The 25082-nt window shown below is 39.5% G+C and overlaps 1 non-coding gene across 1 annotated transcript; it reads left to right on the forward strand.

The window, feature by feature from the left end:
- Window positions 1-23973: 23973 nt before the first annotated feature.
- On the forward strand, window positions 23974-24045 carry TRNAC-ACA (transfer RNA cysteine (anticodon ACA)). The gene has a single exon. It is a non-coding gene; the product is annotated as a tRNA-Cys (tRNA).
- Window positions 24046-25082: the final 1037 nt, after the last annotated feature.

A 25082-nucleotide genomic window follows, 5' to 3' on the forward strand; every position in this document is an offset into this window, starting at 1 on the left:
CCATGGGATTCTCCAGGCAAGAATACTGGAGTGGGTTGCCAAGCCCTCCTCCAGAGGATCTTCCTGATCCAGGGATCGAACCCATGTCTCCTGCATCTTCTGTGTTATAGGTGGATTCTTTACCTGCTGATTCTTTACCTTCTTTACACCAGGGAAGCCTCTCTTTAACCTAGGTTTCTCTTTAAGTTTGGCCAGATGCAGTGGTGCCTCCTAGCTACTTAACAACCTCACCTCCACTCTTGCTGGGACGCTTGCCTTGCTGGAGACCGTGTGGCCTTCCTACAAATCTCACTTGGGCTCCAGACCAGTGCTGCCCTGAGTCTCCCCAGACATACACACTGACATATGTAGATAAACATGTGCCAGGCGCCCCACGTAGCCTCTGGTGAGCTTGCCAGCCAATGCCTTCAGCATCGTCAGTGCTTCTTCTGGATGCACAACTATCCCTGGATACCTTCAGGGTAGGGCGGAATCTGGGTGAGACCCCTCAGGGAACTCAGGCCCTCCCTTTATGTCCACATGAGCCATGCCACAACTTTTCCTTTGATGTGGCTGCCACCTTCTCCAACACCAACAAAGAATATTCAATCAGTTCTTCAGACTTCTGCACCCACTCTTAGGTTTATTCAGCAGCCCAGCCAGCCCGGGCAAATGTGGGCCTTACTATTTTTACATAAGACAAAAATGAACCTGAATATCAAGAGAGGCCTTAAAAGGTGTGCTTTGGGGGAGGAGGAGTAGAAGTAGGGAGCAATCTCAAAGACAGTGATCTGTGGGCTGAAAGATGACTGGAAGGGGAGGCAGGAAGAGGGCCCACTGCATGACAGATGAACAAAGGTGGCTGGAGAGAGGGTAGGGTATGGGTTGTTTCTGCTTACGTACTAGAGTGGCTTTTCCTTCTCAATTAAATTTTTATCTCTTTCTTACTACCAGCAAGAAAACGTCCTTCTAGGAGCCCTGCGACAGTCTGGTCATTGCAGGGCAGCTAGGCCAACACAGAAACGAGCCTTTTTCTAGGCGGCCTCACCTTCCACCAAAGTCTCCCCAGCTACCCTCACCAGGATCCCCGTTCTCTGCTCTCAGGACCCCAGAGGATTAGTCAACACCCAGGGCCCGCCCCACCGGGTCCAGCTCCACCCTTAACCCCCACAGCTTCAACACTGCAGGTTGTATTTTGTGCCTGGCAGATCTCAAACAGAGCTTTGTCTTTAATTTTAAGCTGTTTAAACTTCCAGATGTCTAATTTCAAATATTTAAACCTTTTTTCCAACAAATCACAAAAATACCAGATGTATAAATGTCCAGTATTAGAAAATATCTTTTTTCTCAAAATGTAACTTTAAATTTTATTAAAGTAACCAAATGTTCCTAAATATTTCCAAATCTTTGACTGCCTCTGTTTTAAGGTTCAAATAAGACAGTTTAGGCTATCGTAGAAAGACCAGAAAGGCCCCTCCTAGGGGCTCAAGTTCTAGCATCATCTATTACCTGAAATGTCTGTCCCCCCTAAATCTTGGTGTTACGAGCTCAACATCTCATTGATTGAAACCAGCACCCTGTGTGTCCTCTGCACTCAGCCACTCTGCTTCATCCCCACAAAGCACTACTCACATAAGAACGCTGTAAATGCCAGGGCCTTCCCTGGCAGCCCAGTGGTTAAGAATCCCCCTTGCAATGCAGGGAATGCATATTTGATCCCTGGTCGGGGAACTAAGATCCCACATGCTGTGGAGCAACCGAACACACACTGCAACTACAGAATGTGTGCCCCAATGAAAGATCCTGCATGACACGACCAAGATCCCGCGTGCCTCAACTAGGACCCGGCGCGGCCAAATAAATGTTGTAAATGCCAGATTTTATTAGTTTGGGGGATTCATTCTTTAATTTAGCAAGTATGTATTAAGCACCTACTACAGACTAGGCCTTGCTTGAGTTTTCAGGATTTAGCAGTAAACAAAAGAGAAAAAAAATTCTCTGCCTTTATGGAGCTTACATTCCAGCATAAATACTCAGATAATAGACACAATAAATAAATCATTATAGACTGTGTCTGGTAATAATAAATGCACAGAGATTTAAACGAGAGCAAATAAAGGGGAAGCAGAGTGCTGGGAAGAAAGTGATTTTCTAAACAGGCGACTCAAGAAGGTTTCACTGAGAGGTCTTTACATTGAGCAAAGTCTTGAAGGAGGAGTTGGAGACAGGCATGCCCCCCGACACCCCCCACCCCCACCCCCCCGCTGGGGGAAACACGTCCCAGGCAGAGGGAGCAGCGGAGCCCCTGATGGAGGAACCGCTAGACCAGTGTGGCTGCAGCACAGTGAGAACGCACATGGGGAAAGATGACGTGTGATCAGAGAAGCTGGAAGCTGGCTGTGCAGGCCAGTAGGTCAGTATGACAGCATTTGCTTTTACACAGAGTAAACTGGGAGGATGCTACAGGCTTTGGAGTAGAGGAGTGAGGCTGACTTACATTTTAGAAGGACCATCTGGCTCCTGGGTTGGAAAGAGGCTAAAAGAGGCAACGGTGAAAGCTGGATGATGAATTTGGAAGTTATCAGAATTACCCAAGATAGAGCTGGTGGCTGGAACCATTGTCCCAGCAGGGTGATGGTGAGTTTATGGGTATGTGTTGAAGGTCTGCCAACCAAATGTAGATGTAAAAGAATGAGAGGAAGCAAGGATAAAACCAGGTTGGGGGCCTGTGTAACTTCAAGGATAGCATTTCATTTACTGAGACTGGAGAGGAGAGCAGTAACAACAACACAGTTCAGGAAAGAAGATCAGGTTCGATGTTAGGCAGGTGAATTTCTCCCTGGTTGTGTTCTCTCTCCAGGCCCGTTTTCTTTGCCCTCTTTCCCAGGATTCCAACTACTGACACTGAGCTACTAGACTAGAAACTCCAAGGTTCCTTTTTTTTTTTTTCCATCATATGCCAAAGAACAATTTAGTTCTTTCCATGCAATGAAAAAGCTGAAGAAAGCAAGTTTTCAGATTAATTACAAAAAACATCAGCATTTTATTCTAAGCTTGCTGCAAGTCACACCAAAGAATTTGCTCTTTGGAGAAACATTTATGGAAAAGAAGAAGAAGAAAAGGAAAAAGAGAAAGAGAAGGATGCAAAAGCGGAAGAAGGGAGAAGTTACAAGAAAGAAGACAAAGAGGACGATGAATAAATACAAGTCTGGTTGAAAACTGTCAGCTTGACAGTGTCTGTTAGTAGGTAGGTGGCTAACCAGCCTTCCAGACAAGGTCCTCCTCTCAGTAACATCAGTCCTGCATTTGACAGGAATGCTAATTACTTCCCATAAGAGGTGCCTTTTAAACTAAGTAAGAAGAGTTCTGTCCATGGCAGGATTTGAGACTATGTTCTTTCTCCCTTCCCTCTATCCACAACCAATAAATTCCAAATTCTAAGTGATGAGTGCTACGCTTTCACTACGATGCACAGAGTCAACCATTTCTTTGTGTCTAGCCATAATATCTTTCTTCTGTTATGTTATGCTCTAAAAGGAAGGTTTTCACTGACATCATATTATGGTACCACTTCCTCACATGTTACTCTAAGTGGCATCAATGCCCTCCAACCTACATTTCTGTGCACAGAGCCCCACTGACTGTGGGCTCTAGAACAGGAGTCTGGTCAAAGAAGTAATGAAAGGACCAGCAGCTCTGAGAACCAATCATGCTGGCACGGTTTTATTTAGGCTTTCTATGAAAAGAGAATTCTAACATACACAAAAAGTAGGCAGACTTGCATGATGAACTTCCATGTACTCATTACCAAGCTACAACAACTGTTAACTCAGGCTGACTGCATTCACCTATCTTCCCACCCACTTATATTCTTTTTGTATTATTTTGAAGTAAATCCTAGACATGGTATCAATTTAACTGCAGATTTTTCACCATGTATTTCTAAACTGTAAGGTTAATTTTTTATATATAAACTAAATACCATTATCAACATTCAAGAATTAACAATAATTCCTTAATATCATTAAATTTCCAGTAAGAATTAAAATTGTCAACTTCCTTATGAATATCATAATTTTATTTTACAGAGAGTTTGTTTGAACTGGGATCCATATAAGGTCTACATGCTTTCGTTGGTTTGTTAAGTCTTTTGAGTGGTTTTTATAGGTTCCCCCTTTCTCTCTCTCTCATTCTCACCTCGCAATTCATTTGTTGGAGAAACCATTTGTGGTCCCGTAGAACTTCCCATGGTAAGGACGTTACCATCCCTCAATGGTATAATTTACCATGTTGTTTAGTTGCTCAGTCACATCTGACTCTTTTGCAACTCCACTGACTGTAGACCACCAGGCTCCTCTGTCCATGGGATTTCCGAGGCAAAAATACTGGAGTGGGTTGCCATTCCCTTCTTCTGGGGATCTTCCTGACTCAGGGATCAAACTTGGGTCTCCTGCACTGGCAGGCAGATTCTTTACCACTGAACCACCAGGGAAGCCCTAGTTTACCACGTACTGCCCGTTAATTAGTAGACAGATCTAGATACTATTGGCTTTTTTAAAAATCACATTTGCACTCTGTTAGTACTGATGATCCATTATGAAATCTTACTATTCCTCACAAACATCGAATTTCCCTTTCATGTTTTTTAAATCCTGCAATATTCTTTTAAGGCAGAAAAACAGTTGATACTTTTATTCCAAAAGGACTAACCACCTTAAATCAAATATTAAGAAAAAATTATTATTTTAGAACAAAAATCTGATAAGAACTTTTGGTACAAAAGTTACATTCACATTGAGAATAAAAATTGTCCCAAACCTGGTCTAAGGCAGAACTTTTTTACATGATATAATTCACAGCCTCCTCTGGGATGTAACAGGCATTGCTGTTAAAATGCCTGAGCAATTTTCTGATAGAGCTAAATAAGATTAAGGACCTCTGGGAAGCCAGGGTTACCCACCCAGCTGACTGGCTAGCCTAATAATCTTTAACCAGACATTATTTTTTCCTTGTATTTGGCTTAACAATGATTAACCATTCACTTTTCTTACACTGACAGAGTCCTTAAAGGGAATCTTGAATCAGCACTTTGAAAGGTCTCATCCCTTGTGACTAGCTCGAAATAGTTTTGGCCCAGTCTTTTAACTCATTTGTCTAAGAAGTTGTTTTAACATCATTTAGGAAGAAACATTATATTTTTTTTTTACTGCTTTGTGTGCCTACAAATTTTCATTGAAAGGTAGTAAATATATATAAATATATATACAAGAGTTTTTAAATTAATGGAAAATTAGTTTCTTTGAAAGTTCTGAGCACTTTGATTTGACTTATGGAGAGAAAACTCTACTTTGGAAAACATAATTCAAACTTAACTGCTATCCTCAAATAAAAGATCTCCCTTCAGGTTCTTTCTCTGAGCAAATTGGTGCCTTGGACGTCAGTTCCAAGGGCCTTAAGAAAACATCTCCCGACAAGTGGGAACTGGTTTAACATTATGATGTAATTGTTGTATCAGATGTATCATGGATAATCTACAGACTCAAACGAATTTACTAGGTGAAGGCTGAGTTGGTAAGAAGTGAACTTACATCTTCATTTTAAAAATATATATAAGCCCAATGGAAAGTAAAGATGCATGCTTGGATAAAGTTTTAAACTTGATCATAAGTAAAAATTGAAAATATAATAAAAGGATAGGTTATACATATAAATATGTAGTTTTAAAATTATTTATCATGTCTGTACAATTTTGTTGACACTGCCTGCAAACTCTTTCAGTAACCAAGGACAAATATACAATCTTCCAAATGTATATACTACAGCAGAGTTGAGCCCATGCTCCTATGTCTCTCAGAAGGCTGGACTCTATCAAATGGCTCACCTCAGCCCCTGTGCTACGCTCAGTCTCTCGTCATGTCCCACTCTTTGTGACCCCATGGACTGTACCTCACCAGACTCCTCTGTCCATGGAGTTTTCCAGGCAAGAATACTGGAGTGGGTTGCCATTCCCTCCTCCAGAGGATCTTCCTAACCCAGCGATCAAACCTGCATCTCTTGCATCTCCTACATCAGCAGGTAGATTCTCGACCACTATTGCCATCTTAAACCTGCAGACCTCAAGGTCTGAGCAGAGCTACCAAGGGTAGGAGGGTAGGCTGAGTCTCACCTGATCGTCAAGGGTTGACCAGCTAGAAGTCTGCATATAGGAGTTTATGCCGGTATGCAAAAGAGCTGGCCTATTCTGGGAGCCAGCCCAGGTACTTTATACTGGATCTTCTGCTTTCATTATCCCTGAGTCTACATCAAAAGAGAACAGGACTCTTGTATGAAGAACATGATTCTAGGGGCCACAGGGAATAATAATAACTATTTCATAGAATTGTTAGGATTAAAAGCAATGGATGTATGTAAAGTACTTAGCACAATGTTCAGTGGACAAGGATAAACAATATGTTTTTAATACATTAAATTATTAATAAATGTATTAAATATTAATGAACATATTAAGTTAATAATATTTATTAGCTCCTTTTCTTTCCCATAAAGTTGAGAGGTCCACTTGTGCTCAGAGTCACGGACTATCAATGAAGAAAGTATGATGTAACCAAAATAATTGTGTCTTCAGAGTGCTTTATAAACTACTGAAAGCTTTAACATGCATTACTGCACTTGAACCTCAGCTCAACCACAATCACCCAAAGTGCTCTGTGAGACAGGAATTAGTACTTCCAGTTCACAGGTCCCTGGGAACATGGTGAAGAAGGGTGTGATAGGGCAGCCACACTCCTAGTGGAGACCTGATTCTGTGGGCTCTGACTTTCAGATATGTCACATCCACAGTCTCAGTTGTGGACCTCAAACCACAAACCAAACTCCTCTCCTCCACTGTCTTACCCTAGAGATCAACCTTCTTCATGAGACAAGTCCTGTAATTACAGAAAGACTTAGAGGGGTCTCTCCCTTCTCGTCCCTCACCACCCCCTCAACTTATGGAGGATCTGAAAACAGGATTATTTGATCTTGGGAAAGAGAAGCAGACTTTTTGGACTTTCAACTGAGTCGAGGCCTCCCCCCACAGTGCACAGTTGTAAGATTCCAATGTGGGTGACTGCGTACAGAGATTTCCAGTACACCAGACTTCCAGTACTAAATCCAGGAAAGTCCCAGGTACACCAAGATGAGTCAGTCACCCTAAACCCAAGAAAAATCAACACCAAACTTCATAGACCAAGAATGCAAAAGACATTCGCTGTCAGAGCCGTAGGAAACCTGCTGCTTAGCACACATTGTAGAACTCCAAGGTTTACCTGGAGTGAGAACTTCACACGTTGTGAGCTCTCAGCTCTCCAAAGGAGGCAGAGAGCAGGCTACAAAACATTTCTCCGCAGGGTCCCTGTCAAGAGGTTGGCACTGGTGCTAACCTCCCCCCGTGGTTTAACTGTACTCTTTCTGAGCCCCGTCAGGGGTGTCTCAGCATGAGACTGGGTGATCACCAGCTCAGGTTTCCCCTCTGAAGCAGGTGTCTGCAGGAGCACCACGCAGACCTGCTATAGCTCCTTTGGAATAGCTGTGATGAGAAACTGTGTCACAATGTAAAGGAGAGGGCACCATCTCCAAACCTCTCCTTTAAGGGAAATCTAAAAACTCCCTCTTGACATAGTTTTTAAACTTTATGCGTTAAAAAGAGTGACAGCCTTTGCTTTCAATGCTGACCCCCATTTTAGAGCCTGTATCCAGAGCTCATGGTGCATTTCTCTTCCCCTTTTGGATCTAGTGTATATGAGCTCACTGCAATATCTCTAGACTATCTGAATCTAGGGGGAAAAAATACCTAGAAGTAATGCTGAATCATAAAGCTGCACAGCAACACCTCAGTTCCCATCTGGAAAATCTGCTTCTCTCTCCCAAGACCAAATAACCCTGTATTCCAATTCTCCATAAATTGGGAACAGGGGAAGGAAGAGAAGGGAGAAATCCCTCTAAGACTTCCTATAACTACAGGACATGTCTCATTAAAAAGGTTAATCTCTAGGATAAGGAAAAGAGGAGTTTGGTTTGTGGTTTAATGTTCATTGCTGAAAGGAATACAACTAAAAAAGGCATCAGAGGAAAACGCAGTTTTGTCAATAATGTGCCTACCAGGGGAGCAACCTCCACCAGACATGGGAGGCTAAACAGCTACGGGACAAACATGGAAGCCAAAGACCCACCGAGACCCTGAGACCATAGGGCATCTTCTAACTACCATACTATTTGACTACTTAGGAAAATAGCTATCCACAGAGGGGAAATGGCTATATAAGCTTCTAAGAGAGTTCAGTGACATATTCTACCCACCATACTAGGTGTAGCTCTCTCTCAGACTGCTGGTAGCTTTTTCTTCCTCTGCCCCTACAAGCCTATTGCTATAGGAATAGGTGAAGATTCCTAGCTGTTGCTAAGATTCCCTGGGGATATTTCACCATCCTCTTTTGATTTCCCTTAAACCTGCCTACATCCTTATAAATAGCCTCTTTGTTAAACTCCCCTAATAAGCCCCTTTGAATGTGTCTTGTTTCCTGTTGGGACTTTGACTGACATCCTCAGCATATCAAGGATGGTGCTAGTCTGCACAGTGCATACAGCAAAGTACACAAGCCAACAGCAAACAAGAGGTTAAGTGTTACGACTACCTTCCTCCTCTTTCCCAGTTTCAGCTATCAGCCAAGCAATGTATACAATGAAGGGAGAGTTTGGTAATAAACAAGGGCTGTAGGGAATCTTCTGAGATTTTGTCCCAGGATCCTAAATTCCTGGCCTTAATGACTTCTGAATGAAATGTCCGGAGGAGCTTTTCTGAATACAGTTAAAAGGGTCTTGAATAAATCATCATTTTGCTGATCCTGAAAAAGCTTGCTAACCCTCTATTTTTCTAACAAAGCAGCACATCTGGGTTTCTATTACTGTCTTAAAACTGAGCAGGACAGCCAGACAAACTGGGGGGAAAATGGAAACTTTCAGGGTCTGGGAGGCGTTAGAGATCCATACAGGAGGTCATCATAGCCAGCCAGAGGATGACTGTTCTAAGAAAATGATACATAAGTCTAGGAAATGGGGCTGAAACAAAACATTTGGCTAAAGGAGAAAGGACGGGGAACAGTGTAGACTCCGAGGACTAGAGAGCACGTCTATCCGGGCAGTCACAGAGCAGGCAGTTAGCAAGGGTGTTCACTAGAGGCAGTCGGTGGGGTCAATGAAAATCAATGAAGTCAGCAGCTGATATCGTGTCCCCATAGGGCACCTAACCCAAGGAAAACAAGAGGAAAACAGCTAACGCTCATTCTAGTAGAGCCAACAAAGAGGATCCACTCTGAGATGGCACGAGGCTCCTCACTGGCCCCATAGTAAAGCCCACATTAGATCCCCGTTTCTGAACAAGGCAGGCCCACAGGTGTCGGGTTAGAAACCCACCGCCAGAGCCAGGGGGAGAGAAACAACGCAAACATGGCAGCTAAATTGACGTGCCATAAATAAAGTCGGTGTTGAAATGTATTCGTCTATCTAACTAGACAAAGGGGCACAGAACAAAAGATTTCTTTCTGGAGAGTCTTTACAAAAATAAACAGTATTCTTATCTTACATTCAGTATTTGTTTAAGTAAAACTCCAAAACACCCAATATTTCTCCAAATATAACATATCAAAGAGCAAAGGGAAGGAATGAATTCCTGCCAGAGATCTGATTGGGTATTTTCTATGCAACTTACAGGTAAGGTTCTGAGTTGATATTTTCCTCCTCCTGTCAGTAAAACTCTCCTTGACCCCCCCAAATAGGCAACCAAATATATTTAGGGTGGTAGTCAGCAGGCAGCTGAAGCTGAAGAAGCAAGCAGTTGAAGAAAATACATGTAAAACAGGTGTGTGCCACATAATTAACAAGCCAGAAATATGTACTAACTGAAGACAGAAGACAAAATAGTCTCCTAAGTGAGACATGAATTTTAGTCATGCTGGGAAGGAAGAGCAAGAGCGAAACACTTGAAGGATCTCACTTCTTAAAATGAAAGGAAATTTGGGAATTTGATCTTTCTCAAGGGTCTGACCTTAACCATCACAGCTCCATCAATGTAAGGAGTTGAAAACTAACATGTGCGTGCCAAGTCTCTCCAGTCCTGTTAGACTCTTAGCGACCCCATGGACTCTAGCCCCTCAGGCTCCTCTGTCCATGAGATTCTGCAGGCAAGAATACTGAAGTGGGTCATCATGCCCTTCTCTAGGGGATCTTCCTCAACCTGGGTCTCCCACATTGCAGGCAGATTCTTAACCATCTGAGCCACCAGGGAAGCCCAAAACCTAACATGCCACCTATTATATACTAGCTTTGTATTAACACAAAGACAGTACTTCTGTTGACCAGGAAACAATTTGTTTCTCAATTGTTACATGAAACATTCTCTTTCCTGGAATTCTGAATTCAAACATATAAACGTTATGTTAAATATACTTTATATATAGTATATATAAACATATAAATATCTATATATCTACACACATTTATAATATATAAAATGAATGTCTATATCTTTATATACCTATACTCATTTTATTCCATCATTCATAAAAGAGTATTTGGCTATCACGTTCAAAGTCCTGTGTTTGACGCTGGGAATGCAGAGATGAATAAGATGTTTTTTCTATTACAACTGAGTTGGAGAAACTAATTGATTCAATATATCAAATTAAAATCTAATGTGCTAATGTGATATGCTATCAGAGAATAATATAATTAATAATTAGGTACCCACTATCCATGTAGTACTATATACATACATTTATTAAAGCTCATAACACATTACTCAAGATGTGCTCTCATAGTTACTCCCCCAGCCTCTCAAAAAGCTGGACTACAATACCTATCACAGTGTGCAACAAGTGTTTGCTGTTTCAATAAGAATTAAATAGATAACGCTACAAAAGTACTCTGAAAAATATAAAATGTGACACAAACACAGGCAACTGTCATTGTCTATTCAATGAAGTTGAAAACAGAAACCCATTTAAAATAAGCCCATTAAAGGTCAAAGAGGGCCAACTCTTTAAAATAACAGCACTGAGAAGAAGATAAAGTAGTATATTAACATGTCCAGGGAATATGAATCAAAATGGACCAATGTCTACTAGAGACTTGATGGTCAGATTTTAAATGATCACTCCCTTTTAAATCCAACTTCACATTCAGGAAAACTGTGAAATATTCACTAACCTAATAATTGTGTTATGATTTAAAATATTAAAGAAATCACTACATTCCAGCTTGCTTAATATTTCCACAGTGGAGATAAATGATAATATAGGTTTTACTGAAAATTTCCATTTGTTGAACACAGTGCAAAAGTTAGTGGCAGCTGAGCTCTGCTGATGAGAAACCAATTTGGGTTAGACTGATATGAAAATTAAACTACTGCAGTGTATCAGGATGTGGTAAAGTGCTTTTAAATCTTAGCTTTAGTGATTTATTGAAAAGAAAGAAGTAAAGAACAGAGTACCGAGTGGAGTTAATGATGATGAAAAGATGGAAGAAATGATCATGAAACCAGCAAGTTCCTTCCTTCAGTTTTTGCACCTGTGTTTTATTACATTAAAACGAAGGGCCTCCCTGATGGTTCAGTGGTAAAGAACCCACCTGCCAATGCAGGAGACTCACGTTCGATCCCTGGTCCAGGAAGATCCCACATGCTGTGGAACAACTAGGCCCAAGCACCACAACTATTGAAACTGTGCTCTAGGGCCCAGGAACCGCATGCACTGAGCCCATGTACTCTAGAGCCTGTGCTCTGCAACAAGAGAAGACACTGCAGTGAGAAACCCATATACCAAAGCTAAAGAGTAGCCCCTGTTCGCCACAACTACAGAAAAATAATTGATGTTTTTGAACTGTGGTATTGGAGAAGACTCTTGAGAACCCCTTGGACTGCAAGGAGATCCAACCAGTCCATCCTAAAGGAAATCAGTCCTGAATATTCATTGGAAGGACTGATGCCAAAGATGAAACTCCAATACTTTGGCCATTTGATGTGAAGAACTGAGTCACTGGAAAAGAACCTGGTGCTGGGAAAGATTGAAGGCAGGAGGAGAAGGGGATGACAGAGGATGAGATGGTTTGATGGCATCACTGACTCAATGGACATGAGTTTGAGCAAGCTCCGGGAGTTGGTGATGAACAGGGAAGCCTGGTGTGCTGCAGTCCATGGGATCGCAAAGAGTTGGACACAACTGAGTGACTGAACTGATTAAAGAGCAAAGATAAGACAAAAATCTGAGCACTAAAAAAAGGAAGGATATTATTTTCTCCCATTCTGAGGGTTGTCTTTTCACCTTGCTTATAGTTTCTTTGTGTGCAAAAGATTTTAAATTTAATCAGGTCCCACTTATTTACTGTTGTTTTTATTTCCGTTGCTCTAGGAGGTGGGTCGTAGAGGATCTTGCTTTGATTTATGTCATCAAGTGTTCTGCCTATCTTTTCCTCTAAGAGTTTTATAGTTTCTGGTCTTACATTTAGGTATTTAATCCATTTTGAGTTTATCTTTGTGTATGGTGTTAGGAAGAGTTCTAATTTCATTCTTTTACATGTAGCTATCCAGTTTTCCCAGCACCATTTACTGAAGAAGTTGTCTTTGCCCCATTGTATATTCTTGCCTCCTTGATCAAAAATAAGGTACCCATAGGTGCATCAGTTTATTTCTGAGCTTTCTATCTTGTTCCATTGGTCTTTATTTCTGTTTCTGTGCCAGAACCCTACTGTCTTGTTGACTGTAGCTTTGTAGTATAATCTGAAGTTAGGAAGGTTGAGTACTCTGGCTCCATTCTTCTTTCTCAAGACTGCTTTGGCTCTTCGGGGTCTTTTGCATTGTTGGTGGGAATGTAAACTGATTCAGCCACTATGAAAGATGGTATGCAGATTCCTTACAAAACTAGAAATAAAACCACCATATGCCCCAGCAATCCCATTCCTAGGCATATACCCTGAGGAATCCAAAATTGAAAGAGACACATGTATCCCATTGTTCACTGCAGCACTATTTACAATAGTTAGAACATGGAAGCAACCTAGATGTCCATCAACAGATGAATGGATAAAGAAGTTGTGGGTATATATACACAATGGAATATTACTGAGCCATAAAAAAGAACACATGTGAGTCAGTTCTAATGAGGTGGATGAACCTAGAACCTATTATACAGAGTGAAGTAAGTCAGGAAGAGAAAGATAAATATCGTATTCTAATGCATATATATGGAATCTAGAAAAATGGTACAGAAGAATTTATTTACAGGGCAACAGTGGAGAAACAGACATAGAGAATAGACTTATCGACGTGGGGAGAGGGGAGGAGAGGGTGAGATGTATGGAAAGCGTAACACAGAAACTTACACTACTGTGTGTAAAATAGAGAGCCAATGAGAATTCGCTGTGTGGCTCAGGAAACTCAAACAGGGGCTCTGTGTCAACCTAGAGGGGTGGGGTGGGGAGGGAGATGGGAGGGAGGTTCAAAAGGGAGGGGACACATGTATACCTGTGGCTGATTCATGTTGAGGTTTGACAGAAAACAGCAAAAATTCTGTAAAGCAATTATCTGTCAATAAAAAATAAATAAAATTTTTAAAAGGAAGGATAAAAGTAAGAAAACTGGTTAGGAAACAGACAGAATTGGTTCCTTTATGGAAGGTATTTTTGCCCCTCAAAATGGTGAAACAGTACCTTGATAAAGATTCAATATTTTCTTTTTCTAATGTGTTCATCATCCTACTTCTTGTTCTAGAATGTTAAACACTAACCACCATTATTTCCTCCTTCCTATTCTTTCCTTTAATATTTTACTATTTTCTTTAGGTGAGAATTTCAAGACCCATATAGTCTAAATATTGGAGCAACTGGATTAAGATTACTTTTTCCAGAACAAGAATACCAATTCTATGTGGTGAGACAGATCATCAAAAATTGACAGTAGCCCAAGTTTTTGGAGTGCAAGCCATCCAAAGATTTTAGAGATGGTCAACTTGTAGACATCATCCCTAAAGTTGGGGTAAATATATCTGTAGGTTACAGAGCCATTGTAAGAATGAAGGGAGTTAACATTTATAAAGTTTCTAAGCATGGGCTAGGCAATAGCAAGAGCTCAGTAGTAGTTGGATTTTGAATTTAATTCAACTTAAAAAAGGAATTGTACTTGAACTGTTTCAATAACTGAAGCATCAAAAATTTTCTTTAATCAAGGGAAATGCTTATCTTTAATAGACTCTTATTCTTTAACACCTTTGAGATGTAAAACACAAAATAAGGCTACTCCAGGTGGCTCAGCGGTAAAGAATCTGCCTGCCAATGCAGGAGACTCAGGAGACACAAGTTTGATCTCTGAGTCAAGAAGATTCCCTGGAGGAGGAAATGGCAACCCACTCCTGTATTCTTGCCTGGGAAATCCCATGGACAGAGGATTATGGCGGGCTACAGTCCGCCATATGGGGTCTCAAAGAATCAAACACAACTGAGCACACACGCACACACAAAGAGGTCCTCCAAGAAGGAGTGATGGGAACTTTCCCCTAATGAAAACCTGGTCAAAGATTTCCTCCATTTTCAAAGAATAATCTGCTCTCATGCTCATGTTCTGACATCACGACCTTATAATCTTCCCTGTCAAGAAATGATCCCCAACCTTGCATTCATTTAAACAGCACAGACATGATGGCACCTCTCCAATTTTCTCCCAGTTTTTCTCAAGTGGATAGATAAGTGTAGGTAGATGCTAACACATCTAGCTGTCTTGCTGGAGGAGTACTTTAAAAAATAAATTCACGATGGCAATTTCCTCAAATGAAAGGGTAAAAAATGTACCAAGTAATTTAATTTTAAAAGTGACCCTAAGGAAATTGGGAGCTGGTTTGTGGGAATCTTGGAGAAGCCTGAGGATTGTGGTGGAGGCACAGATCCTGTACCACCCCAAACTTACCGGAGTTGACCCCTGCCAGAAAAAGCTTGTAAGCCCTTTGTAGAACAATATCTTCCTTTCGGGCCTCTGACTGTCAGTCCTCTGCTCTGGTTAATATCATCAAGGGAATCCTTGCCTGACAGAAAGTAATTTAGGATCTATTAAATATGATTACTTGGCCTTGAAAATGATGGATATTGGACAGAATTATAGAATCACTTTACAAAAGAAAGGTCTCTTTTACATCCTTTCTTGTGGAGCCTAAAATGAAGCCTAGGGAAATCCCTTGGAGGGGTTGTGGCATTTATAGGTTAGGTTTATGAAAAAGGGAATTGATATTCATATTAAAAACTGTAAAAATTGAGCAAGGTGAAGATAGTGAGCATGCAGACAGCTGTGACGTGTGTCTGAAGGGTGAGTGGCACGTTGCCCAACTGATTTACTTGCTTTAATTATATTAGCAATGTGAAAGACGACATGATTCGAAACAAGCTTTCTGGGTTTTTCATTCAAGTACTAGCCCCAAGTGACTACTTTTTATGGTCCTCCCAATTTCCAATTACTCAAATGTTCATAGCTGAAATACTTAAGAGTTCATTGCTGGGTTTGCTTTGGAGGTGGCCTGTGCTTGAGTTTTTATTTAATTACATTTTGTTCTTGGTTATAAAAGTAATATATGGTCACTGAAAAAATTACGGAACATAAAAAACTGCAAAAAACAAATTAAAATCACTAATAATTCTGCCACCCAGAGATTATCATTAACATTTTGCTGTATACCTACTATACTTTTCTTTAATATATATGTATATATCTGTATTATTTTTATTACTTGATACAATGTCATATATACTATTTTCTAAAACTTTTAACAATATTATAACATGATCATACTCCCATATTTTAAGTATTATTCTATTATGAGGTATTTGGTGATTATAAACTGTTCACTTTATATATATATATGTACTATTAATTTTTAAACTGATATGCAACTGAGGAAGATTTAGAATATCTATTTACAATTCTTAACCATAATCAGATAACTTTTTCCACACATCCCTAGTTATTTCCTTAGGATACATTTCTAGAAAACTCACTATGTCCAAAAGTTTTCAAAATATTCAACTGTTTTTACCTATGACTGAATTGCAAATTTTTTCTATCATTCAAAGTCTACATTACAGTTTTCTTTCTTTTTTTTTTTTTTAACCAATTCTGACTGTTTATCTTACAAGGACCAAAACAATGGAAGAAGCAGACAGAATTGAAATTACCACCATTTGAACTTCTGGTTGGCAGTGAATTTTATTTTAGGAATACTGTGGGAGCAGTATTGTAAATTGTAAATTTACAATTGTAAATTTGTAGAATTTTAAATTATCTCAAAAAAAAACAAGGAAGCAGGAAAGGGGAATGGGGAATTATTGTTTAATGGGTACAAAGTTTCAGCTTTGCAAGATGACAAGAGCTCTGAACATGGATGACGCTGATGGTTACACAACAGTATGAATGCATTAGTACAACTGAACTGTACACTTAAAAATGTTCAGAGTAAATTTTATGTTACATGTATTTTACCACAGAAAAAATGGGGGGAAAATGAAGAAGAAAATGGGGAAAAAAATCTCTATTCAATACTACTTTTGTCGTAGAGAAGCACATTTGGAAAAAAAAAAAGGCTCCCCATATTCATGATATTTTCCTGATGTTAAAGGAGAAGTCATAACCATAACAAACATGTATATGGCACTTTACAGTTTATAAGTGCTTTACAGCTTACAAGCACACATAATTTCATTGCCATAACAATCTTGTGAAATACTTGACTATTCTCATTTTGTATATGAGAACTCTGAGACTAATGTAAAATAACTGTCCAAGATGCTATGATTGGCAAAGAGTAGAAGGAAGACATCATCCCAGGGCCCCAGTTCCTTGCCCAATGAAGCACAGTACAGCAGTGAAGCTCCTGAGCAGGCAAAACCACCAAGTATTTTCATTTGACAAGTCAAACATATCATACATAAACTGAAAAGGGCAAGTATTTAAACTGCACTCAAAGAAAGGATTTAGTTCAGGAAACAACTTATTTTTGAAATAGCTTTGAATAGTTTAATAAAATACTGATTTCACTAATATCAATAATAACACTACACTGATTATTTTGTGCTTTTTTCACTTTTAAATATCGATTTAATTTTTTTTAATTGTCCCTCTATAGTATATTTATCATCCTAAAGGGGGGAACATGCAAGGTGACCAGTTATCAGTGTGGCCAGGCAAAGTTGCAGAGACAAAAATTGTGAAATTTACAACAATTTAGCTCTCTTCATTGCCTCTTATCCTATTAAAATACAAAGAGAAAAGTTACACATTTTCAAATTAAATATTAGCATAAAGATACACTTTTCAAATGTAGATATTTCCCTTGTTCCTCAAGACTTCTTAATATACTTTTGGATGCAGGATCTGATCAAAGATTAAAAATTATTATTGGCTCTTATTTCTATTCAATATCATCTTTATTTGTAACAGATGATTTCTCCAACTTTTCAATATCTCCTAAGAGTTTTGTGTTTGGAAGATTTCCAAATAATTTAATCTGACAGGCAGATTTTTTGGTAAACAGAAATCTGGTCTGTGAGGTTTATTTTGTCTGTCAGCCCATTTATCTTAGGATTTTTCCAAACATAAATTTATTCCATTTATCTTCGGAATTACAAGCATCAGAGATATCATGAATATTTCTTGTTCTCATATATGACTAACAACATGCATTCGATACCCTTTACTGTCAACCAGCTATGTGCCCAGTACTGCAAAAATAAAGACATAGTTCCACGGAACTCACACCATATTAATAAATAGAGAAACTAATGCATACAAAAATTATTATAATATAATGAAATAAAAAAGTGCAATACTAGAACAATGTATACATACTCTGGATGTCATAAAAGTATGATTTTTGCCTCTGAATAAGCTTCACAGAAGAAGAATCATCTGAATCAGAACTAAAAGATTTTATGAAAAGGTTTTCATAAGGAAAGGGATGGGAAAGTTCATACTCATATATTACTTTGTCCCTTGCCTTATGATTACATATTTTTCTTCAATGAATAGTCTGGAGCCACATGCTATCAGTCAATCTGACTGTAACATTAAAAACATCTTTAGATTTCATAGCCAATTCATCATTCTTTTGTACAATCTTCATTCTCTTTAAATTCACTGAACTGTCTATCATTTTCTACTGTGCCTGCGATTGAGCAGACTGCAAAGAATTTATTGTTGATCAATAAATATTAAGCTTAACCATTAACTTCTTGATTCATTTACAACTGCATTTGTAGTGTCAGGATGCCCAGCTCCCAGGGATGCCATTCACGTGAACACTATCTATGGGCTGGGCAGTCTTCTGCACATCTCTCTGATCTAAAGCATTTATCTCCATCTTCCTTGTACACAGTACTATTCTAACTACTGCATTTTCCTTTCCAGATGAACTATACATACAGCAGAATTCTAAGAAAACAAAAATTGCAGCCGATTATTTATACCGACTACTTCTCTAGTTAGTTTGGTTAAACCAGATAATTTGGATAAAAATTTTTAGAACAACAGTAATGACTTTCTAAAATATTATATCATCATTTGGCCTAATCTCTTATTGGTATTGATGGAACATGGATCACTGGACAATGTAATCTCCATTGTGCAGTGAGTATTGATGGTTTCTACTCAATTGATATACACCAGATTTATTCAGAAATCATACCAGCTTTGAGATTCCTGATCAACTCTGCTGAGTATTCTCAACCATTAATTGAATTTTGAAAAGGAATCTCATATATCTCTAACTTCTTTATTGATGGTCAATCTGGTCATAAATGGTCTACTGTATAGAATTCTAAATGGCATCTACCTTAGTTGTTCTTTGCTAACAAATATTTCAGGTTATTTTAACCTATAGCTGTTTTTTTTTTTTTTTTACATATTTGAAATAAATGGGTAATAGAACAATACTTAGATGCTTCGTCTGAACAAACTTGTTTCATTTTATAAAGTTTTATTTTAAATTCCATGGACAGAAGAACCTGGCAGGCTACACAGTCCATGGAGCCCCAGTAAGTGGGATACAACTGAGTGACTGAACACATAGACTCTTCCACACCTCTCAGTTCAGATCAGGCGCCCAGTCGTGTCTGACTCTTTGCGACCCCATGGACTGCAGCACACCAGGTGTCCCTGTCCATTGCCAACTCCTGGAGCTTACTCAAACTCATGCCCATCAAGTTGATGATGCCATCCAACCATCTCATCCTCTGCCCTCCCCTTCTCCTCCTGCCTTCAACCTTTCCCAGCATCCGGGTCTTTTCAAATGAGTCAGTTCTTCACAATAAATGGCCAAAGTATCAGAGTTTCATTGCCAGCATCAGTCCTGCCAAAGAATATTCAGGACTGATTTCCTTTAGAACTCACTGGTTGGATCTCCTTGCAGTCCAAGGGACTCTCAAGAGTCTTCTCCAACACCACAGTTCAAAAGCATCAATTCTTTGGCACTCAGCTTTCTTTATAGTCCAACTCTCGCATTCATATATGACTACTGGAAAAATTATAGCTTTGACTAGACGGACCTTTGTCAGCAAAGTAATGTCTCTGCTTTTTAATATGCTGTCTAGGTTGGTCATAGCTTTTATTCCAAGGACCAAGTATTTTTTAATTTCATGGCTGCAGTCACCATCTGCAGTGATTCTAGAGCCCAAGAAAATTAAAGTCTGTCACTGGTTCCATTGTTTCCCCATCTATTTCCCATGAAGTAATGGGACCAGATTGCATGATCTTGGTTTTTTTGAATGTTGAGTTTTGAGCCAGCTTTTCCACTCTCCTCTTTCACTTTCATCAAGAGGCTCTTTAGTTCCTTTTCGCTTTCTCCCATAAGGGTGGTGTTATCTGCATCTGAGGTTATTGTTATTCCTCCCAGAAATCTCCACATCTCTCAGTTAATGCCAAATCTCACCTCAGTAGCCTCTTCTTTTCAGATGTTTCTCTAACAGTGAATGGACTTTTACTATATCTCTTACCTAATTATAACAAAAGCTAAATAACTCTTTTTGAGCAATCAAAATATAGTGTCCCAAACACATAAGCATACTATCTCATTTAATCATCATTGCGACAAACAAAAACAATGGCATGATCTCTGTTCGTTTCCAAGGCAAACCATTCAATATCAAGGTAATCCAAGGCTATGCCCCGACCAGTAACGTTGAAGAAGCTGAAGTTGAACAGTTCTATGAAGACCTACAAAACCTTTTAGAACTAACACCCAAAAAAGATGTCCTTTTCATTATAGGGGACTGGAATGTAAAAGTGGGAGGCAAGAAACACCTGGAATAACAGGCAAATTTGGCCTTGGGAGTATGGAATGAATCAGGGCAAAGGCTAACAGAGTTTGCCAAGAGAACGCACTAGTCATAGCAAACACCCTCTTCCAACAACACAAGAGAAGACTCTACACATGGACATCACCAGATGGTCAACACTGAAATCACACTGATTATATTCTTTGCAGCCAAAGATGGAGAAGCTCTATACAGTCAGCAAAAACAAAACTGGGAGCTGACTGTGGCTCAGATTATGAACTCCTTATGGTCAAATTCAGACTTAAACTGAAGAAAGTGGGGAAAACCACTAGATCATTCAGGTATGACCTAAATCAAATCCCTTATGACTATACAGTGGAAGTGAGAAATAGATTTAAGGGACTAGATCTGATAGACAGAGTGCCTGATGAACTGTGGACAGAGGTTCATGACATTGTACAGGAGACAGGGATCAAGACCATCCTCAAGAAAAGGAAATTCAAAAAAGCAAAATGGCTGTCCGAGGAGGCCGTACAAATAGCTGTAAAAAGAAGGGAAGCAAAAAGCAAATAGAAAAGGAAAGATATACCATTTGAATGCAGAGTTCCAAAGAATAGCAAGGAGAGATAAGAAAGTGTTCCTCAGTGATCAATGCAAAGAAATAGAGGAAAACAATAGAATGGGAAAGACTAGAGATCTCTTCAAGAAAATTAAGAGATACTGAGGCAACATTTCTGGCAAAGATGGGCTCAATAAAGGACAGAAATGGTATGGACCCAATAGAAGCAGAAGATGTTAAGAAGAGGTGGCAAGAATACACAAAAGAACTATACAAAAAAGATCTTCATGACCCAGATAATCACAATGGTGTGATCACTCACCTAGAGCCAGACATCCTGGAATGTGAAGTCAAGTGGGCCTTAGAAAGCATCAGTACAAACAAAACTAGTGGATGTGATGGAATTCCAGTTGAGCTATTTCAAATCCTGAAAGATGATGCTGTGAAAGTGCCGCACTCAACATGCCAGCAAATTTGGAAAACTCAGCAGTGGCCACAGGACTGGAAAAGGTCAGTTTTCATTCCAATCCCAAAGAAAGGCAATCCCAAAGAATGCTCAAACTTCCGCACAATTGTGCTCATCTCACACGCTGGTGAAGTAATGCTCAAAATTCTCTAAGCCAGGCTTCAGCAATATGTGAACCATGAACTTCCAGATGTTCAAGCTGGTTTTAGAAAAGGCAGAAGAACCAGAGATTAAATTGCCAACATCCTCTGGATCATTGAAAAAGCAAGAAACTTCCAGAAAAACATCTATTTCTGCTTTATTGACTATGCCAAAGCTTTTGACTGTGTGGATCACAATAAACTGTGGAAAATTCTGGAAGAGATGGGAATACAAGACCACCTGACCTGCCTCTTGAGAAATGTGTATGCAGGTCTGGGAGCAACAATTAGAACTGGACATGGAGCACAGACTGGTTCCAAATAGGAAAAGGAGTATGTCAAGGCTGTATATTGTCACCCTGCTTATTTAACTTATATGCAGAGAACATCATGAGAAACGCTGGACTGTTGAGGCACAACAACTTGGAATCAAGTTTGCCGGGAGAAATATCAATAACCTCAGGTACACAGATGACACCACCCTTATGGCAGAAAGTGAAGAAGAACTAAAGAGCCTCTTGATGGAAGTGAAAGAGGAGAGTGAAAAAGTTGGCTTAAAGGTCAACATTCAGAAAACTAAGATCATGGCATCCAGTCCCATCACTTCATGGCAAATAGATGGGGAAACAGTGGAAACAGTAGCTGACTTTATTTTGGGGGGCTCCAAAATCACTGCAAATGGTGACTGCAGCCCTGAAATTAAAAGACGCTTACTCCTTGGAAGGAAAATTATGACCAACCTAGACAGCATATTAAAAAGCAAAGACATAACTTTGTCAACAAAGGTCCGTCTAGTCAAGGCTATGGTTTTACCAGTAGTCATGTATGGATGTGAGAGTTGGACTATAAACAAAGCTGAGTGCTGAAGAATTGATGCTTTTGAACTATGGTGTTGGAGAAGACTCTTGAGAGTCCCTTGGACTGCAAGGAGATCCAACCAGTCCATCCCAAAGGAGATCAGTCCTGGGTGTTCATTGGTAGGACTGTTGTTGAAGCTGAAACTCCAATTCTTTGGCCACCTGATGCAAAGATCTGACTCATTTGAAAAGACCCTGATGCTGGGAAAGATTGAGGGCAGGAGGAAAAGGGGCTGACAGAGGATGAGATGGCTGGATGGCATCACCGACTTGATGGACATGGGTTTGAATAAACTCCAGGAGCTGGTGATGGACAGCGAGGCCTAGCGTGCTGCGGTTCATGGGGTCGCAAAGAGTTGGACACAACTGAGTGACTTAACTGAAATGAATCATCACTGCAATTCTATGAGGCAACTACTATCATAAGGCCATTTTACAAATGAGTAAATTTACACTGAGGTACAAAGAGGTCAAGTGACAGCTTGAGGTTGCACAACCAATAAGTAGTAAAGAGTGTATTAAAAGTCAGATTTTTTGAGAGATGACTGATATTCTGCAAGAAAAAAACATGCTAGTCTTATAAAACAAAGAGAAAATTAAAGTTTTCCTTCTGCCACATGAGGATCATATTGGAATTTTTCCTAAAAGATTAGTTTAGAAAGAAGGAGATGCACCATAGAATTATTCATACTAAATTCTGGAGAAAAATATTCCCCCAGGCAGTGACCTTTATTACTAAGAGTGGATTTGGAAGCCAACTTTTATAGCTCTGTTAAAAACTGCTAAACCCAGGCAGTTATATAATAGAAATGCTGACATGACCTTAATTCCAGAGGTGCAAAGGGTATAATTGAATTTAAGAACAATGTATCTCCTCCATTAAGTCATTAAATAGATAGTAATAATCTGACACATTTGGTAAGTACTACATGAATGTGGTTAACAATGGTATTCAAATAAAATGTGCTTGCACTATTAGCTACTGTATTTTGCTTGTATTTGCCAAATATTATACTAAATTACAATATAGTCATTTAGAAAATATTACAGCAATGTTTTTTAAATGTTCCAGAACCTGATGCCAACACAGAGAAAAGAAATGTTAGATTATACAGGATATTGCCAAGTGCCTATGTGCAATTTAGATAAGTTATATTTACTATTCACCGAATTAAACTGAAGCAGAACTACATTCTTCTGACCCAAACTTCCAGAGTTGCACCAGTGGTGCAGTGCACTTGGTTCAAGAGCATATATGAGGATGCCAACTAAATGCTGAAACCAGAACATTCCTCCACACAGATGCATATTTTGCTTTTTTGAGGAAAAAAAATCTAGATGTTTGGTATCATGCAACTAAATGCATAAATCCAAATGAATCATAAGTTAAACACACATTCAGGGAATATAATCAATATAGACAGTAACTTGGGCTCATTCTAGCATAAACAAAATAAAGCCAAAACCCCATTCTTCTTTCATAAAAGCAGAGCTAGAGACCTGGATTTTCAATTTATATTGGTAAAAATCTTCATTTAATCTGACTGTTTCTAGGACCAATAATGAAGTGTACTAATCATGGCAGTGCAACGGAGAATCTAGGAGTGCAAAATATAATTATTTTAACTACACAGGACTTCCCTGGTGGCTCAGATGGTAAAGCGTCTGCCTACAATGCAGGAGACCCAGGTTCAATTCTTGGGTAGGGAAGATCTCCTGGAGAACAAAATGGCAACCCACTCCAGAATACTCCAGTATTCTTGCCTGGAAAAATCCCAAGGACAGAGAAACCTGGTAGGCTACAGTCCATGGGGTCGCAAAGAGTCGGACATGACTGAGCGACTTCACTTCACACTTCTGTGTGTTTTATTTCCTTACATAAATGCTAATATAGCAAATAATAGTTAATAAATAAGACTATATCTAATTGATTTTCCAGGTAAACAGTTGGGTCACAATAACTGCAAATGTTTTCAAAAGTCTTATTTTAGGTTTATATAGGGCAGCAAGCCACAAAAACACACATGGATATATGTGTTAATGTAGGAGATATATGGGCTTCCCTGGTGGCTTAGACAGTAAAGAATCCACCTGCAATGCGGGAGACCTGGGTTCGATCCCTGGGTTGGGAAGATCCCCTGGAGTAGGGCATGGCAATCCACTCCAGTATTCTTACCTGGAGAATCCCCATGGACAGAGGAGCCTGGCAGGCTACAGTGTGGTCTCGCAAAGAGTTGGACATGACTGAGAGACTAAGTGCACACACAAGAGACATATAAAATACAGTGATGTAAAAATTGAAAATGTCATATCACTGCCATAGTAAAATAGTTTTTAAAAAACCAAGGATTTAAATTAAGTATATTGCCTATAACTGAATCACTATGATAGATGATCACAAAAATGGCTCCAAGTTTTCCCACTTCTTACAATGTATCTATATAGCTCCTCCCATTACAATGTGACATTTATTTGTCCCACGCTCTTATTCCTTGAATTAGGCTGTCTTGCAACTTGCTTTGGCCTCTACAATGTGTTGGCAATGATTAGGTGCCATATTTAGCTGAGGTCATAAGTGGTATTATGCATGCCCCCTGACTTGCTCTCTTCCTTTGCCATGAGAACAATTCTGGCCTGGCCTGCTAAATAACAAGAGGCCATGGGAAAGAGAGCCAAACTGTCCCAGCTGGGGCCATACTAGACCAGCCAGCCTCCTGCTGACCCACCAGCTGATCACAGACGCACAA

Source organism: Dama dama, chromosome 12 (genome assembly GCF_033118175.1).
Source record: "Dama dama isolate Ldn47 chromosome 12, ASM3311817v1, whole genome shotgun sequence".
Taxonomy (NCBI): Eukaryota; Metazoa; Chordata; class Mammalia; order Artiodactyla; family Cervidae; genus Dama; species Dama dama.